Raw genomic sequence first — 20,118 nt, 5'->3', positions numbered from 1 at the left:
AATGACATTTAACTATCCTGCTATTCCCGTCACTGCTTCTCTGGTGTAACACCCAATAATATTTAGTAACCAGAGGAGAAATGACCAGAATCCAGAACTAGATTTCTAGTCTGTAATTTATCAGTTACCATCCTTGATTTAATTCTTCCATGATTAAGTTTTACTTTCATCATCAAATGCTAGGGTAAAAGGAATAGTCAATTGGATCAGTGCACAAATCCTACTCAGTTCCCAGGCAAAGCAGGTTTGAGAGAGCTGTTTTCACAATAAAAAGTTTGCTTGGGGTATGCTCATCCCTGAAAAATTGCGAGTAGAAGACAACTTTAACATAAAGTTAAAATCAAGAAATGAAATGGAAAAAAAATGCTCAGGAAACAATAACAATAAAAGAATCTATACAAAGTTATTATGGAGACAAGAATGATCAAAACACAAACCAAGACAAAGACAAAGAAATTAAGGCAGCAACATGCAAAGCTTCCAAGAAATTTTTGAAGAGTTTAAAATAATTTAAAAACTCAAATGAGAAAAGAGGGTAAATTTGGAAAAGAAAAGAGAGTTAGGTATAAAAATTATAAAATTACAGATTCAAAAACCTAGAAAAAGAGACAGAAATGTACTGAACAAAATTGGTCAAATCAAAAAAGAGCTACAAAAGTTTACTGCAGAAAATGGTCTAATAGTAGGAAAATTAATAGTATACATTGACCATATAAATAACAAAACCAATAAAAATCATGTGATTATTTCAATAGATGTATGACAAGCTTTTGATAAAACACAACACTAATTATTATTAAAAAGAATAGAAAATAGGAATAAATGGAATTGTCCTGAAATAAAAAGTAGTATCTATCTAAAATCACAGCAAATATATGTTTAGTAAGGATAAGCTAGAGCCCTTCTCAATAAGATCAGAGGTAAAACAAAATTGCTCATTATCACCATTATTATAACATGTTGTACTACAAATGCTAACTATAGCAAAATGAGAAGAAAACAAAATTAAAAGCATTTTAACAGGCAGTGAGAAAGCAAAAAATTTACTTTTTGATGATGATTTATGGCATGCTTAAAGAATTCTAGAGACTCAAATAAGAATAATTGAAATAACATCTCCAAAGCTGTAGGACATAATATAAGCCCACATAAATCATCAGTATTTCTATATTTCATCAATATTCAGTAGAAAGATATAGAAAGAGATAAATAATTAAAATAGTTGTAGATAATATAAATATTTGAGAGTCTGTCTTCTAAGAGAAATCCATGAATTCAATTATAAAATAGTTTCCATACAAAGAAATGCATATCTAAACCTTAGGAGAAATTAATTGTTCACCAGGAAACTGAGCCAATACAAGAAAAATGACTATTTTAATTAAATTAATTTATCCAGTATTATACAAATCAAATTATCTAAAATCATTTTATAGAACTAGAAAGAAATGGCACAATTGATCAGAAAAGTTAACTCAACAATATCAAGGTAATCAATAAAAAATGTGGAAAAAAGTAGTTTAGGAGTAGTACCTGAACTCAAAGTCTATTATAAAGTGATAATCATTAAAACAATATGGTAGTAACAAATGGAATAGCAGATGAATGGATTAAATTAGGCATATAATAGTAGTAAAATACCATAGCAATCCAGGATTGATAAATGCAAAGATACAAGCTTCTGGAAAATAATTCACTATTTGGGAAAACTTGGGGAAAAGCACTTTACCAGAAGCTAGATGTAGATGAACATCTCATATCATATACTAGGATCAAGTCAAAATGGGTACATGGTTTAAAAATGGTGATATAGGCAAATTAGGGGAGTATGGAATATTTTACCCATCAGATTTATAAATAAATTTATGGTCATACAAAGGATAGACAATATTATACAAAGTGAAATGTATAACTTTCTGGTTTAGGTATCAGTACCTTATTGATGTCATAAAAGAAATTCTGTAGCACTCCTTCTTCCTCCATTTTTCTGAAAAAAAATTGTATATTTTTGGAATTGACTGTTTTAAAAAAATATTTAAATATTTTTAAATATTTGTGTTTAAAATACCAAATATTTTAAAATATTTAAATATTTGTAAATCCATGTGGTCCAGGAGATTTTTCTTATGGAGCTCATTAATGGTATATTCAATTTCTTTTTCTAAAATGGGACTTGCTATGTAATTTATTTCTTCATCTATTAACCTAAGCAATCTATATTTTAAAAGTATTCATCTGTTTCACTTAGATTATCTGATTTATTGGCATAAAATTGGGCAAACATCTCCTAATTATTGCTTTAATTTCTACTTCATTGGTGATAGGTTCTTCCTTTTTATTTTTGATACGAGTAATTTATTTTTCTTCTTTCTTCTTACCAATCAAATGAACCAAGTGCTTATCTATTTTGTTGATTTTTCATAAAACCAATTCTTACTTTTTTTATTAGTTCAATAGTTTTTTTACTTTCTGTAATGCTCTCTAGTTCAGTTTTCTTGGGGTCTCTGGGAGCAGCCTTCCTTTCAGTCAAAGCAATCACCCCAAGAACAGCCAGGGGTTAAAGTCCAAATTCTTTATTATCTCTTTCAAAGTTTTGTCTCCTTTCCTGGGACCCGGTTAGCTTTCTTATAGTCCAGATTATTTATTATCTCCTTCCTGGGACTGGGCAGCTTTTTGGAGAGCCTTTCAGACGGGCCTTGGTCTCAGTGGAGAAATTCAGGAAAAGAGCCTGCCACCATTGGCCTAACTGAAGATGGAATGAATGTCTGTCCTTGGTTTGGAAAGCTTGAGCTCCCAACTGTCTTCTCTGCCCTTTGAAAGCTTCTTCTCTGTGGCTATCATTCTCTGCTTATATGCTCCACACTGAGTATAAACCAATCATTATATCACTAGGAAACCATTATGTGTTGTAAGATTAAATCAATCATATTGAACCATGCTAAACTAGAAAACCATTGTTTTTATCAATTCCACTGACTTAATACCTTATTTCACGTTCAGAGTTCTGACTCATAACACTTTCATTTTTATTCATCTCCATTAATTTTCAGAATATTTAATTTGATATTTAAATGGGGGGTTTTAGTTTGTTCTTTTTCTAGATATTTTAGTTGCATGCTCAATACATTGATCTTCTCTTTATTTTATTTATATAAGTATCTGGTGATATAAATTTCCCCAAAGAACTGCTTTGACTACATCTCATAAATTTAATATATTGTCTCATTATTGTCATTTTGTTGGATGAAATTATTGATTCATTTTATGATTTGTTGATTGACCCACTCATTCTTTCTGATTGGATTATTTAGTTTCCAGTTAATTTTTGTTTTTTTTTATGCCCTTTACTATTTGTATTTTTATTGCAATCTGAAAAGGATGCATTTACTCTTTCTGTCTTTTGGCATGTAATTATAAGACTGTTTATGCCCTAATACATGCTTAATTTTTGTGTAGCACCCATGTACTACTAAGGCATATCATACCTAACTTTTATAAAATTTTATTCACCACATTAACATTTTTCTCATTTATTTTCTGGTTACATTTAGCTAGTTTTGAAAGAAGGAGGCTATAATTTTGCTTTCTAGTCCTCTTTGCAACCCACTTAACTTCTCTAGGAATTTGGATTCTATTCCACTTGGTGGATGTATATTTAGTATTGATATTTTTTTTTCATTATTTATGGTACCCTTTAGCAAGATATGGTTTCCTTCTTCATCTATTTTAATTAGCTCTATTTTTTGCTCAATCTGAGATCAGGATCACTACCTCTAATTATTTTTTTTTTAATTTTAGTTGAAGCAAACTAGATTCTACTTTTGCATTTTACCTTTACTCTATATGTATCTTTCTGCTTCAAATGTGTTTTTTTGTAAACATGATATTATAAGATTCTGGCTTTCAATCCATTCTGCTATCTGCTTTTGTTTTGTGGAAGAGTTCACCCCATTCACATTCACAGTTAAGATTACTAATTTTGTATTTCTTGTTATCCTGCTTTTTACAAATTATACTTTTTTGTCTTTTTTCTCACTTTCTCTCCTCCCCATTATATTGCTTATAGATACCACCTTCTTCAATCTGTCCTCCTTTTTTTTTTTCAGCTCTCCCTTCTTATTTTTTCTCTTTTACTTCTGCCCTTCCTTCTACTAGCCTCCCCTTTTTCTTTCCCCTTTCCCCTCCTACTACCCTATAGGGTGAAACAAATTTCTATAGCTAAGGATTTATATTATTTCCTCTTTGAACCAAATCTGATAATATTAAAATTCAAACAATACTCATCCCTCTTCATTTTTTTTTCAGTCAACTATAATAGATCTTTTGTACCTCTTTATGTGATATAAATTACTTCACTACATCTCCTTTTTTCTTCTGCAAGTACAATTCCTTTCCCACCCTTTATTTCTTTTTTTATAAACAAAATAAAGTCCTCTCAATATATTCCTTCAAACAGCCCTGACAAAAATAGTTTTCAAAAGTTACATGTATCTTCTTCCCATACAGAGATGTAAACAATTTAACTTTTAAAAATATATTTTTGTTCCATTCAACTTTTAATGCTTTTCTTGTCTTGTATTTGAAAATCAATTTTTCTGTTTAGTTCTGATTTTTTCTCAGAAATGATTGAAAATATCATATTTCATTGAATGACTCTCTTTGTCCCTGAAAAATAAAGCTTCATTTTCTTGGATAGTTGATTCTTAGTTGTTGTTCAAGATCCTTTCCTTTGCAGAATATCATGTTTTTTAAAAAATTAATTAATTATTTTTATGGTAATTTTTTATTGACAAAACCCATGTCAGGGTAATTTTTTTTTACAACATTATCCCTTGCACTCACTTCTGTACTGATTTCTCCCTCCCACCCTCCACCCCTAGATGGCAAGTAGTCCTATATATGTTGAATATGTCATAGCATATCCTAGATACAATGTATGTGTGCAGATCCAAACAGTTTTCTTGTTGCACAGGGAGAATTGGATTCATAAGGTAAAAATAACCTGGGAAGAAAAACAAAAATGCAAACAGTTTACATTCATTTCCCAGTGTTTTTTCTTTGGGTGTAGCTGCTTCTGTCCGTCATTGATGAATTGAAACTGAAGTAGGTCTCTTTTTCAAAGAAATTCACTTCCATCAGATTACATCTTCATACAGTATCGTTGTTGACATATATAATGATCTCTTGGTTCTGCTCATTTCACTTAGCATCAGTTCATGTAATTCTCTCTAAGCCTCTCTGTATTCATCCTGCTGGTCATTTCTTACAGAAAAATAATATTCCATAACATTCATATACCACAATTTACCCAACCATTCTCCAATTGATGGGCATCCATTCATTTTCCAGTTTCTATCCACTACAAACAGGGCTGCCACAAACATTTGGGCACATACAGGTCCCTTTCCCTTCTTTAGTATCTCCTTGGGGTATAAGCCCAGTAGAAACACTGATGGATCAAAGGGTATGCACAGTTTGATAACTTTTTGGGCATAATTCCAGATTGCTCTCCAGAATGGTTGGATTCGTTCACAACTCCACCAACAATGTGTCAGTGTCCCAGTTTTCCCGCATCCCCTCCAACAATCATCATTATTTTTTCCTGTCATCTTAGCCAATCTGACAGGTATGTAGTGGCATCTGAGTTGTCTTACTTTGCATTTCTCTGAGTAATAGTGATTTGGAACACTCTTTCATATGAGTGGTAATAATTTCAATTTCATCATCTGAAAATTGTCTGTTCACATCCTTTGACCATCTGTCAATTGGAGAATGGCTTGGTTTCTTATAAATTAGAGTCAGTTCTCTATATATTTTGAAATGAGGCCTTTGTCAGAACCTTTAACTGTGAATATGTTTTCCCAGTTTATTGCTTCCCTCCTAATCTTGTTTGCATTAGTTTTGTTTGTACAGAAGCTTTTAATTTGATGTAATAAAAATTTTCTATTTTGTGATCAATAATGATTTCTAGTTCATCTTTAGTTACAAATGTCTTCCTCCCCCACAAGTCTGAGAGATAAACTATCCTATGTTCCTCCAATTTATTAATAATCTTGTTCTTTATGTCTAAATCATGGACCCATTTTGATCTTATCTTGGTGTACGGTGTTAAGTGTGGGTCAATGCCTAATTTCTGCCATACTAATTTCTAGTTATCCCAGTAGTTTTTGTCAAATAATGAATAATTATCCCAAAAGTTAGGATCTTTGGGTTTGTCAAACACTAGATTGCTATAGTTGACTATTCTGTCTTGTGAACCTAACCTGTTTCACTGACCAATTAATCTATTTCTTAGCCAATACACATGGTTTTGGTGCCTGCTGCTTTATAATATAGTTTTAGACGGTACAGCTAAAATTTTCATTTGATTTTTTTTATTAATTTTTTAGATTTCAACCTTTTTATTATTCCATAAATTTTGTTGTTACATTTTCGATCTTAAAAAATATTTTCGGAAGTCTGATTGGTATAGCACAAATAAATAGATTAGTTTAGGGGGTATTTCATTTATTATATTCGCTTGACCATCTAGGACATAATATTTTTCCAATTATTTAAGTCATTTATTTGAGGGAAAGTTTTTGTAATTTTTTATATGATTCCTGACCTCCTTTGGTAGATAGATTTAAATATTTTTGCTGTCGACAATTATTCTAATGGATTTTATCTTGTATCTCTTTGCTGTTGGACTTTGTTGGGATGTATAAAATGTGAGGATTTAAAGGGTTTATTTTATAACCGAATTTTGCTAAAAGAGGATTATTTGTTGTTTTTTAGTAAACTTGGGGTTCTCTAATATACCGTCATATCACGACAAAGGTATAGTTTGGTTTCCCATTGCCTATTCACCAATCTTTTCCGACTTTATTGCGACGTTTAGTGTTTCTAATACAATATTGAATAATTGATAGTGGGAACCTTGTTTTCCTCCAGATCTTACTGGGAAAGGTTCCGGGTTTTTCCCATTGTTATGTGTTAGTGGTTTTAAATATATGCCCACTATTTTAAGAAAAGTCCATTTATTCCTATCCTCGGTTTTTTATTAGGAATGGTTTGATTTTATCAAATGCTTTTTTGCATCTATTAAGATGATCATATTTTTTGAATTTGGTTTTGATATATAATTATCTAATAGTTTTCTTATTGAACCAGCCCTTCATTCCTGGTATAAAATCCTACTTTCATGTATTATCGGGGAATGATTTCTGTAATCTTTTTTGCTATTATTTTATTTAAGATCTTAGATGTTTCATTAGGGAGAGTTCTATTTTTTTCTTTTTTTCCACCTGGTTTAGGTATCATACCAGTCGGCTGGGGTTTAGGATCCTTCTTAATCCCTATTTTTTCAAATATTTATATAGCATTTTAATTGTTCTTTAAATGTTTGTGAATTACAAAAATCCATCGGTCTGGGGATTTTTCTTAGGGAATTTTAAAGTTGTTCATTTTTTTATCTAAGATGGGACTGTTTAGATATTTATTTTCCCTCTTTAATTAGGCAAGCCTATATTTTTTGAAGGTATTTTCCATTTCATTTGTTTTAATTTATTGCCAAAAAGTTCAAAGAAATTTAATTATTCTCTAATTTCCTCTTCGTTAGTGGCGAGTTGTCCTTTTCATTTTTAAGACTAAAATTTGATTTTCCTCTTTTCCTTTTTAATAGATTTACTAAGGGTTTGTCTATTTTGTTGTTTTTTTTAGAACCAATTTTAGTTTTTTAATTTCAAATAGTTTTTTTTACTTTAAATTTATTGATCTGTCCTTTTATTTTAAATTTCAAGTTTAGTGTTTGAAAGGGGTTTTTTAATTTTTTTTTCTAGATTTTTTAGTTGCAAGCCAATTCATTGACCTTCTCTTTTCTATTTTATGAAGTTTCTAGAATGAAATTTCCCTTATTCGCTTTGGCTGCATCCCACATTTTGGTATGATGTCTCATAATTGTCATTTTCTTGGGTGAAGTTATTAATTATGTCTATGATTTCTGTTTCACCAATCATTCTTCGAGAGATTATTTAGTTTCCAATTATTTTTGGTCTTTTCCCTGGCTTTTGTTGAGTGTAATTTTTAGATTGTGGTCGAAAAGGATGCATTTACTATTTCGCCTTTGCATTTGAGTTTGAGGTTTTATATCCTAATATTGGTCTTTTTCTATGGTTCCATGAACTGCTGAAAGAAATTACTCCTTTCCCTTTCTCCATTTCTTTTCTCCAGAATCTATTAATCTAACTTTTCTAGTATTCTATTTACCTCTGACTTTTTTTTATTTATTTTGTGGTTTGTTTTCTAATTCAAATGAAGTTGAGATCTCCCACTATTATAGTTTTGCTGTCTATTTGTTCTTGCAGCTCTTTAATTTCTCTTTAAATTTAGATGCTACACCATTGGTGAATATTGATATTGCTTCATTATCTTCTCCCTTTAGCAAGATTATCCCTTCCTTATCTCTTTTAATTAGATCAATTTTTGTTTTTGTTGATCTGATATCAGGATAGCTACCCTGTTTTTTGACTTCACCTAAGCTAGTAAGATTTTTAACCTTTTACCTTTATTCTGCATGTTCTCCCTGCTTCCAGGTTGTTTTTCCTTAAACAACTTTAATCCATTCTGCTAATGCTTCCTCTTTTGGGGGTTTATCCCATTCACATTTATGGTTAAAATTACCAATTCTGTATTACTTCCATCTTTTAACCCCTTTTATGCTTTTCCCTTCTTTTCCCTAACCCCCTTAGCATTAAACTTTGGCCCTTGCTTCTCACAGCCCTCCCTTTTTAGTATCCCTCTTCTCCACCTTAAAGTTCCTCCCCCTATCTTACTCCTTTCCCTCACAGTTTCCTTATTCCCTTCTGCTTAGCTTGTTCCTTCCCTTTTCACTTTTCCCTTCTAACTTTTCAATGAGATGGGAGAAGTTTTGCCATAAATTGAATATGTAAAATTTTTTCTCTTAAAAGAATTCTGATGGCAGTAAAATCTCATATATATTCATCCCTTCCTTCTTTCTCTCAGATATAATAGGTTTTCCTTTGCCTCTTTTGAGATATAGTACCCCCATTTCCCTTTTTCTGGTACAATGTCCTTTCCACCTCTAATTTCTAGAACAAGGTATACATGCATTTTTTATTCATTTTACAGCAAAAATATAGTTCCCAAGATTTCTTTTTACCTTTTTAGGTTTCTCTTGAGTTCTGAATTTGTAGATCAAACTTCTTGATAAGTTCTGGTTTTTTCATCTACAAAGGTGAAATTCACTTATTTCGTTGAATGATCACCTTCTTCCCTGGAAAAAGATGCTCATTCTGGCTGGGTAAGTTAATTTTGGTTGCATACCAAGTTCCTTAGCCTTTTGGAATATCATTTCAGGCCCTTGATTTTCAATGTGAATGCTGTGATCTTGGGTGATCCTTATTTTGGGGCTCCTCTTTTTGAATTGGGTTTTCTGGTGGCTTGGGTTTTTTTCCTTTGTTTGGGTTCCATTTGGCCACTATTTTCTTGGTGTTTTTGATTTTTTAAATCCCTTTCAGTAGGTGATCGATGAATCCTTTCAATGTCTATTTTACCCTCTGTTTCTATGACTTCTGGGCAGTTCTCTTTGATAATTTCCTGGAAAATAGTGTCAGGCTCTTTTTCATCATATTTTTCTGGGGTCAATGATTCTCAGATTGTCTCTCCTAGACCTATTTTTCCAGGTCTGTTGTTTTCCCAAGAAGATATTTCACATTTTTCTCCATTGTTTGATTTTTTTGGTTTTGCTTGACTGATTCTTCTTGTCTCCTTGAGTCATGCAATTCCATTTGCTCGATTCTGATTTTCAATGAAGTATTTTCTTCATTGACTTTTTTATATCTTTTTTTAATTGTCCAATTTGTTCTATGGAATGTTTTTCCATTTCGCCAATTTTATTCTTTAGAGAGCTATTTTCTGTTTCCAGTTTACTAATCCTATTTTTCAAGTATTTGTTTTCTTTATCCATTCTGTCTTTAAATGAGTGGGACAATTTCTCCAGACTCTCTTGCCAAGCCTCCCTCTCCTTTCCCAATCTTTCTTCTAGCTCTCTTGTGAGAGCTTTTTTAATTTCTTCTATAAGATTCATCTGTGCTGAGGAACAGATGATCCCCTCCTGTGGGGATTCACCTGAACACAGTCTACTCTCCGTACATATAAAAGCTGTCTATCGTTAAGATCCTTTTGAATTTTTTGCTCATTTTATCAGAGAAGAATCAGAGACAAACTAGCAAAGAAAAAAAGAAAAAAAAAAACCCAAATGGAATCTGCTTTTTTTTGGGGGGGAGGGGCTGGGTAGTGTTATCGAGCTTCCTCTACAGACCGTCAGGCCAGCAGCGAGGCACTAGCAGGACTGTGCTGCACCTGGGCTCTGAGACTCCAAGAGCGTGCTGAGATGCTGTGGGGGAGGGGTGGCCAGGTCCCAAGAAACTCCAGCTGTTTGGGGTTGTATTCTTCACCCCCAGTGCTTTTAGCTTCTCTGCTGGGCTACTGACTTGCTACCAGGGCAAAGTATCCAAGCCTGTAGCAAAGCTTTCCCCGCAGAGACTGATGAGATCACACCCCAACCCCCTCTGGTCTGCTTGGCTGTGAGCTGCCTGCCAAGCTCTTGCTGCCGCTGCCCTCAGCCTGTGCCTAATCTAAAACGGTCCTGCCCTCGAGCAAAAACAGACCTTTCTTGGAGAATCTCAAGGATGTCTTCTCTTGGTAACTATTTGTGAGTTTTTTTTCAGTCAAGCATTTATTCAGAGGCTTGTAATGAAATGGATTCTGAGAGAAAACGTGGAGCTTACACAGCTGTGTGCCTCCTCGCTGCCATCTTGGCCGGAAGTCCCTGAAGAATATCATGTTACAGGCCCTCTGATACTTATGTGAAAATTACTAGGTCTTAAGTAATCCAAATTTTGGTTTCTTAGTATTTGAATTTGCAATATTTCTCATTGATCTGATAATTCTGAAACTTAGTTAAATTTCTTGGAATTTTCCTTTTGGTGTTTCTTTTAGGAAGTGTTTGGTGGATTCTTTCAATGATTTTTTACTCTCTGGTTCTAGGATCTCAGGGCAGTTTGATGATTTCTTGAAAGAAGTTGTCTAGAATATTTTTCTTATCATGCCTTTTAGGTAGTCCAATAATTCTTAGATTTTCTCACCTGAATCTATTTTTTAGGACAGTAATTTTTCCAATGAAACATTTAATATTTTTCATTTAAAAATTGTTTGATTGATTCTTTATTTCTCATTGAGTCATTCACTTCCATTTGTCCAGTTCTAATTCTTTTTATTATATTTTATTTTTATTATTAAAGTTTTTATTTTCAAAACATATGCATGGATGATTTTTCAACATTGATCTTTGCATAGCCTTGTAATCCAAATTTTCCCCTCCTTCTCCCTACTCCATCCCCTAGATGGCAAGTTATCCAATTTTTGTTATTCATGCTAAAATATATGTTAAATCCAATATATGTAAACATATTTGTATAATTATCTTGCTGCACAAGAGAGATCAGATCAAAAAATAAAGAAAATGAATGAGAAAACAAAATTCAAACAAACAAAAAAAAGAGTGAGAATGTTATGTTATGATACACATTCAATTCCTATAGTTCTTTCTCTGAGTGTTCTGATGAAGGTCTCTTCATCATGAGATCATTGAAACTGATCTCAATCATCTCATTGTTTGAAAAAGTCATGTCCATCAGAATTAATCATCATATAATATTGTTGTTGCCGTGTACAATAATCTCTTGGTTCTGCTCATTTCACTCAGCATCAGTTCATGTAAGTCTCACCAGGCCTCTCTGAAATCATCCTGCTGGTCATTTCTTATAGAACAATAATATTCCATAACATTCATATACTATAACTTATTTATCCATTCTCCAGTTAATGGACATCCACTCTGTTTCCAGTTTCTTGGGCTTCCACAAAAATTTTTGGGTCCCTTTCCTTCCTTTAAGATCTCTTTGGGTTTTGGTCCAGTAGAAACACTGCTGGATCAGACTGCACAGTTTGATAGCTTTTTGAGCACAGTTCCAAACTGCTCTCCAGAATGTCTGGATCTATTCACAGTTCCACCAACAATGTATTAGTGTCCAAGTTTTCCCACTTCCCCTCCAACATTCATTGTTATCTTTTCCTGCCATCTTAGCTAATCTGAGAGGTGTAGTTGCGTCTCAGAGTTGTCTTAATTTTTATTTCTCTGATCAACAGTGATTTAAAGCATCTTTTCATATGATTAGAAATGATTTTAATTTCTTCATCTGAAAATTGTCTGTTCATATCCTTTGACCATTTATCACCAATTCTAATTCTTAATGAATTATTTATTCAGTTAGTTTTTTCTTAATTTCCTTTTGCATTTGGTCAATTATACTTTTAAATGAGTTGTTTTGTTCAGTTTATTTCCACTCCCCTCCTCTCCATTTTGTCAATTCTATTTTTAGGGAGTTGTCTTCTTCAGAATATCACATTTCATCGCATTTTTTTTAAAGGAGGTGTTTTTTTCCAATTACTTTCCATGCTATTTTACCAATGTGTTGGCTTTAACCCCAAAATTTTCATAAACCCCCTGCAATACCATCATCTCTTACCTGGTTTTTTTCTTTCTATCTTTTTATATTCTTTTTGAACTCTTCCAATAGAGTCTTTTGAACTGGATGACAATTCATACTCTTTTTTTGAGGCTTCTGCTGCATGCATTTTACATTTGCTATCCTCTTCTGGGTTTGTGTTTTGCTCTTCCCTTTCTCCATTGTAACTCTCTATAGTTAGAGCTCTTTTTTCTTTTTTGCTAATTTTAAAATTTGATGTCTGCTCTTAGGGCACAGGGGAGATTATTGAAACCTTCCTCTGCAGAGTGACTGGGTCTTCTCATAGATTGTGCAGTGGCTTGTGTTGCAGGTTTCTTTTCTAAGCTGAGTGATCTGGCCAAGTCTTGCATATTATGGGGTTCAGGGGTTCACATTTGCTTCTGTGGTTGTGTAGGAAGTCTCACAGCTGATCTGATAATCTGGGCTTCTAAACAGGACTGAGTAACCAATGCTTCCATATTTTAGCTAACATCCTCCAACTAGATTCCCTTAGCTGGACCTGCTTCTCCACATTGGACATCACATGCTGTGCCTGCAGTGGTGACTGTGTTTCCCACTGTCCAATTGAGATTCACTTTTTTTGGTTTCCTTCTAAGATATCATAAGCTGAAAAATTAGTACACTTTGAATGTTTGTGAGTTCTGTAACTTTTAAATCCTTTCAGAGGCTGGATCTGGTGTTTATTACAAATGAAGCCAGGAAGACCTCTGACAAAGTCCTATCCACTCTGCATCATCTTGGCTCTCTCCCCTGAGAGAGCCTTTATTTTTGTGTTTTTGGGTTAAGAAAAAGGCAAGATGTCCTTGGAAATTTTTCATTTTTACACATTATACCTCAGTAGCCAAATGGTGGGAATGAAAGGAAAGATCTTGCAAAGACCTATTGCTGCTGGTATCCATGTTTTTTTTTTAAGCTTGACCTTTTGGATAGCATGCTTGGAGAGTGAAGAGCTAATTGTGCAATGCTAGCCAAAATGCAACAGCATTATAAAGTGAATGGATCGCAACAGCTACAACAAAGAAAAGAACAATTATTCAGTATAGTTTTTGTTGTATATATTTTTCACCTGATTCTGCTAATTTCAATCTTTATAAAATTTTTATTTAAAAAAAATTATAAAATTCTTCTAAATTGTTTATTTTAATAATATTCATGCTATAAATTGTACTTGTTTTCCTTATTTCACTCTGCATCAATTCATCTGAATATTGTTATAGTCTTTTGAAATCATCTATTTTGTCATTTCTTATAACAGTAATACTCCATCATATTCTTATACAATGATTTAACTATCTATGCTTGTCATCCATTCTTCAATGGATGAGCATCCTCTTAATTTCTGGGATATTTTCCCCAGCCACAAAAAGAATAGTTATAAAAAAGTTGTACATTTTTTTTCTCTTTCTTTGATCCTTGTAAGAACCATAATGAATGATCACTCATAATTCCAGAGGACTGATTTAGAAACATTATAGTGAAGTGAAAGATTGGGGCTGGGAAGGGAAAAATCATTTATTAAGCAGTGATTACTTTTATGCGTCAGACACTATTGTCAGCACTTTATAAACATTATATTGTCTGATCTTTATAAAACTCTCTGAAATTGGTAATATTAATATTTGCATTTTGTATTTAAAAAAACTGGGGCAGGCAGAGATTAAGTGACTTGCCCAGATTGACATAGTTTATCTGAATCCTAGAGCTCAAGTCTTCCTTGCTCCAAACAATACTTTCCACTTCACCAAATGAAATAGACACATATATTTTGTGGAGAGTTGTTAAAATATTTTGTTTTGCTTGACTATTTATATTTATTATAAAAAAAACCCTTTTGTTTTAGGAGACAAGAAAGAGAAAATATATTTTTGTAAATTTAAAGCAATTTAAAGATGGGAGAAGATGATTAAAGATTTGAAATATTTAACTTTTATTTTGTTATAAAGATGTCTCATGAAATCAGAATAATCTGAAAATATATATAATGTAAAAACAAAAAAAAATGAATAAAATGTAAAGTTTAAGATAGAAGTGTATATACTAACACAAATACATTACATAATATACATGCATACATATATACTTACATATCATTATATATGAACACACATGTACAGACAAATTAATGTGTATGCATGTGTATGAGTGTGTATGTATATTTTCCCCCAGATATTAAAAAGAATGGGAGGAAAAACAACAGTGTAGTAAATCTTATTTTAGAAGTTTCCTGTTTTTGAAAAGGATAGGCCAAACTCAGGAAAAAAAATAATTTATAATATAAAATATGAAGTCCCTAAATTTTATAATAAAAATATGTAGTAAAATGTGGCATTAATATTTATAAATGAATCCATTAGTTTGGGTCAGACACAAGTACATTAAAGAAAAGAGGCAGAGACTGAGGAAATATTGGTAAAACTAACGATGAAACTAAAAGTTAAAACAAAAAGGGTTACAGGTTTTTTTGAAGCATGATATTCCAGGCCCAGAGACATACAACCATATTTTTTGGAGCTATTATAGTCTAATGCAGAAGGTAGGGCTAAATTCTGAGCACTAGAAGAGAAGCATGGAAATGGAAAGCAAAAAAAGAAGTTTTCAAGACAATTAAGAAGAATAAAACTAGCAAATTGTCGCCAAATGATGGAAATCAATCCCTATTTTTACTATAGAAGATTTATCTGACCTAGACTATATCCCAGAATCTCTTTGATATTCCAACAATTAATAAAAACAGAAATATGAAATCTCCAACAGTTCTTGAATTCACACATGTCCTAAAGTGTATGTAGGAAATAGGAGCACTGTGTCAGGAAATAGAGTAGTTCCTAATCTGGGTTTTGTGAAATACATTTTTAAATATTTTTGCATCTCTACTTCAACCTGATTTATTTCCCTTGTAATGCTATGATTTTTAGTTATTCATTTTCAAATATGATTGATAATAATCAATAAACATTTATTAACACAGTATATGTCGGACACTGTGCTAAATGCTGAGGATTAAAAAAGGCAAAAGATATTCGTTGTCTTCAAAGAGTTTATAATCTACAGGAAGAGACAAAACAATATATCTATAAGGCAAGATTTATACAATATTAACTGGAATTAATTAACAGAAGCAAGGCACTAGAATAAAGATAAATTAGGAGAAGCTTACTTTAAAAGGTGGAATTTTATTTGGAACTTATGACAGGGAGATCACTGGGTAAAGTGAAGAAAGCAGAATATTCCAGTATTGGAGGCATAATGAAAAAAAAGTCTAGATAGGAGAGATTTATTGTCTTGTTTATGGAACAGTCAAAAGGCCAGTATTACTATGTGAAAGAGAGTCAGAAGGCAAGTTGAAAAAAGACTGGAAAACTCTGAGAGGACTAGTTTGTGAAGGGCATTGAATATCAAACAGAATATTTTGTATTTGATCCTATAGGCAATAAGGAGTCTCTGGAATTTATTGATTTAGAGGAAACATGATGGAGGATGGATTGGAGTGGGGAGAAACTTGAGACAGGCAGATGCACCAACTATTGCATTAGTACAAGTAGGAACTATTGAGGGCCTGCAAGACATTGGAGGCAATGTCAATGGAGAAAAGGAGGGAATATATGAGAGATGTTGCAAAGGTAAGATCCATGGCAACAGATTGAATGTGGGAAATAAGAGACAATGAGAGTTTGGGATGACTTATGAGTCCATTGACTTCACCATACTATTTGGAGTGTCCATGATATGTCTGTGTTATTTACTGTTTAGAATGTCTTCCTATCATGGATTCAAAAACCAGGCAAATTGACAGGATAGAAAGAGGATGCACATGGGTATGGTGACTGAGTCTAGACTATAATAGCTCCAAAAAATATGGTTGTATGTCTAAATGACTTTTTTCTCGTAGGGATGTCTATAAATGTGTCATTTGGACAATCACACTAAGAAAACAATATTTTGAATCCTGATATGCTCACCAAAATAAATAGTGATCATAAGATTTGAATTACAAAAATTAGGAACAATATTTTCCACAGATTTGAAGGAGAGAAAATCTGTTTGATGTTATTCTTGTCTTGAAATTGTAAATATAAATCTAGGTTTGAGTGTATAACAGTGCGTATTTCTTTACTTTATCATTGTATTAAGAAAGTCACTGACCTCATTCTCCTTTACTAATATCAAATATTCAGAGAACTAACACAGATCTTTGAAATTATTCACCATACTATCACCTCATTTCTCGATGTCCTTTTCAACTCAGGGAATTTCTTTCCACTTAAATTTTGGACAACTTTATAAGACTCAATGGACATTAGGAAGGTATTTTGTTATGCATATAGTAGCTAAGTATTACCAATCCTCTCAGGGGCATAGTGTGGGAGGAGGATAAAACTCAGCAACTAAGAATAGTCTTGATAATAATGCCAACCAAAATGTTGCTCCAATTCTCAGGAAAAAGGTGAGGAGTGAATTAAAGAGATTCAAGCAAAAACTGGAGTGAGGGGGGCAAAAATATATAAAGCCCTTATGCTTTGTTTTTTTCCCTTCAAGTATGGGTCATAATAGGCTCTTTATTTATCTTGTTTTGCTAGAGGCCATATGGATTTTTCTTTTTGAAAAATAAAATAGCAGAGTAATTTCTCACAGTTCTTTTTTTTAAAAACTTCCTTTCTTCTTCTTTCCTTCCTCCACACCCCCATCTCTCTCTCTTTCTCTCTCTCTCTCTCTCTCTCTCTCTCTCTCTCTCTGTCTCTCTCTCTGTCTCTCTCTCTTTCTCTCTCTCTTTCTCTCTCTCTCTCTGTCTCTCTCTGTCTCTCTCTGTCTCTGTCTCTCTCTCTCTGTCTCTCTCTCTCCCCCCTTTGTGTGTCTCCGCCTATTTCACCTTTTCTGTATCTATGTAGGGATGCTTTTATATATACTTTAAGGATTATATTTGAAGTTTAAAATTCTCAATTTATTAACTTGGATTGTTTTGTGTTTGTGTATTTATGTGGGAAATTGTTTAAAAATGCAAGTTTAATTCCTCATTATACTTCATTGTTATTTTCAAGAGGAAGCATATTTGTTTTCACTGAGTAAAATTTAGGTAATCAAAATGTTATATCTTCCACTTTTAAAAATCCAGATATTGTACCTGGGAAGACTAGTCAATAGAGCAATAGAGCACTGAAATTATTTCTTGGAATACGATTCATAACAAATGATAGTGAGTATGGGAAAGATTCTCAGAAGAGTTTTCAGAGAAAAAAACTACTTTTCCTTGGAAAATGGGGTTGTGTGTGTATGTGTGTGTGTGTAAACTATTGTACCTTTTAAGTGCTTCTTTAAGTACACGTTTGAGAATCCAAAATTTTATGAACATAGAACAAAGGATATTTTAGTTAGACTTTTCTATTTCAGCAAAATTAGATTCTTTTTCTGTATTTTTGCTTCAAAATATGTTTTTAGAAAACTGTCCTACAGCAAGTTTTGCAGTGTAGTAATTAGCTCCTTGTGTTGATGCAAGCCTCGTACAGTGAAATGGGTGAAAATAAATATAACACAAGACAAGCCCTGTCATGTTTTATTGTTTAATAATGTCCCTTGTTATAATTTTTATCAACCTAATATTATAACCCTCATACCTTTCTCTCTTTGCTCTTATCATTTCAAATTAGTTTTTATTTTGTTCAATCCATTTTGCTTTTGTGTTAAATATTACATTTTTCTTGAAATCAATCTGTTCAGTATTTAATTTACCTATTATCCTAAATCTTTTTAGCTTGTTTAGTGACTACAACTTTCACTTCAATTTAAACAAAAAGAATTTAGAATTTACTTGGAAATCCATTTAACTTTTGTTCCTAAACTTTATTTTTCATTCTCAAAATTTTCCTTCTAATAACTTAAAATGTATAACTTTTCTCTATCTAATTCTTAATATTTTATTGTTTAGTAACTGTAAAGAAAGTTAGTATATCCCAAGGACTTTATAAGTTCTGTGAAACTTAAAGAACTCCATTTGGGTAGCCTTCCATAGACTAATTGTACCTTATTCATTACTGAATATTCATTCTCTAAAGTCTGTCTAAGAATTAGAATTAAATTCATTATATTGTAGGTCATCTGGATTGTTTACCCTAAATTATTACAAGAATAACTTATATATTTCATTGTCAGTGTTTCTGGCTCTATATAAATGTCAAGTTTGCTATGTCACCTGTTAGCTTTTTTTTTTTAATAGCTTTTTATTTACAAGATATATGCATGGGCAATTTTTCAGGCATTGACAATTGCAAAGCCTTTTGTTCAAACTTTTCCCCTCCTTCCCCCCCACCCCTTCCCTCAGATGGCAGGTTGACCAATACATATTAAATATGTTAAAGTATAAGTTAAATACAATATATGTATACATGTCCAAACAGTTATTTTGCTGTACAAAAAGAATCGGACTCTGAAATAGTGTACAATTAGCCTGTGAAGGAAATCAAAAATGCAGGTGGACAAAAATAGAGGGATTGGGAATTCTATGTAGTGGTTCATAGTCATCTCCCAGAGTTCTTTCGCTGGGTATAGTTGGTTCAATTCATTACTGCTCTACCTGTTAGCTTTTTGACAATGGATCCTAATGTGATTTCTTTTGTAGTTTATATATATGACTATTTTAATAAGGTCAAGTACTGTGCTCAGTTTTCATTTTAATATCTCACTGTTCGATATTTGCCATGTTTGTTACATAAGTAGCTGCCTATCATTTGTCATTGCACCTCTGTCGTGTATATGCTGCATTGTTTCATATTATAGGCTATACTGAGCATACACTGTAACCAGTGAAATAGTAAAGAAAATAGCTAATTCCTTTTTGATGAATTTTTCTAAGCCCAAACTTTAGTTTTACTAGTTTCATAATAGTCTGACTTCAAATTAATTCATTAAGCAAATATATTAGATGCCTCCAACCTTGTGTCCAAGGAACAATTCCAGGCACTTGGAATTTGAAGGAAGATATAATGACAAATGGTCCCTTTTCTTGAAGAAGTTTCTAATCTATTGGGAAAATAAAACATAAAGTATATTTGAATAATTTTACAGGGTAGAGAAAACTTTAATAACTTGGGTTATCAGGAAAGATCTCATGTGAAAAATGCACATTTCATGCTACATGCAATTATTAAGCATCTCCTATGTTCCAGGCATATGTTAGTCACCTGGAATACAAACATAAAAACAGAATAGTTCCTACTCACAAGGAGTTTAGATTTTGCTTAGAAGAAACAATAGGCATATGGGAGTGTAAATACAAATAAATAGAAATGATTTTCTATTTAGTTTTTTAAGTAGAAGGATACCAACAGCTTGGTTAAGGGAGATGAGAAAGGTCACAGGTATGAAGTGATTGACACTTGACTAAAAACTTGAAGGGAGGCAAGGATTCTAATAGGGAAATTATACTCAAATGATTTTAAAGAAATATTTTCCCAATAATTTGGGCTTAATCTCTAATTCATTTTCATAATAACAAAATAGGAAAACTTCACTTGCCAGAACCCTATTGAGATAATTG

Source organism: Sarcophilus harrisii, chromosome 1 (genome assembly GCF_902635505.1).
Source record: "Sarcophilus harrisii chromosome 1, mSarHar1.11, whole genome shotgun sequence".
NCBI classification, from domain to species: Eukaryota; Metazoa; Chordata; class Mammalia; order Dasyuromorphia; family Dasyuridae; genus Sarcophilus; species Sarcophilus harrisii.
The sequence above is the reverse complement of the archived record's forward strand: the minus strand, read 5'-3'. Positions refer to the sequence as shown.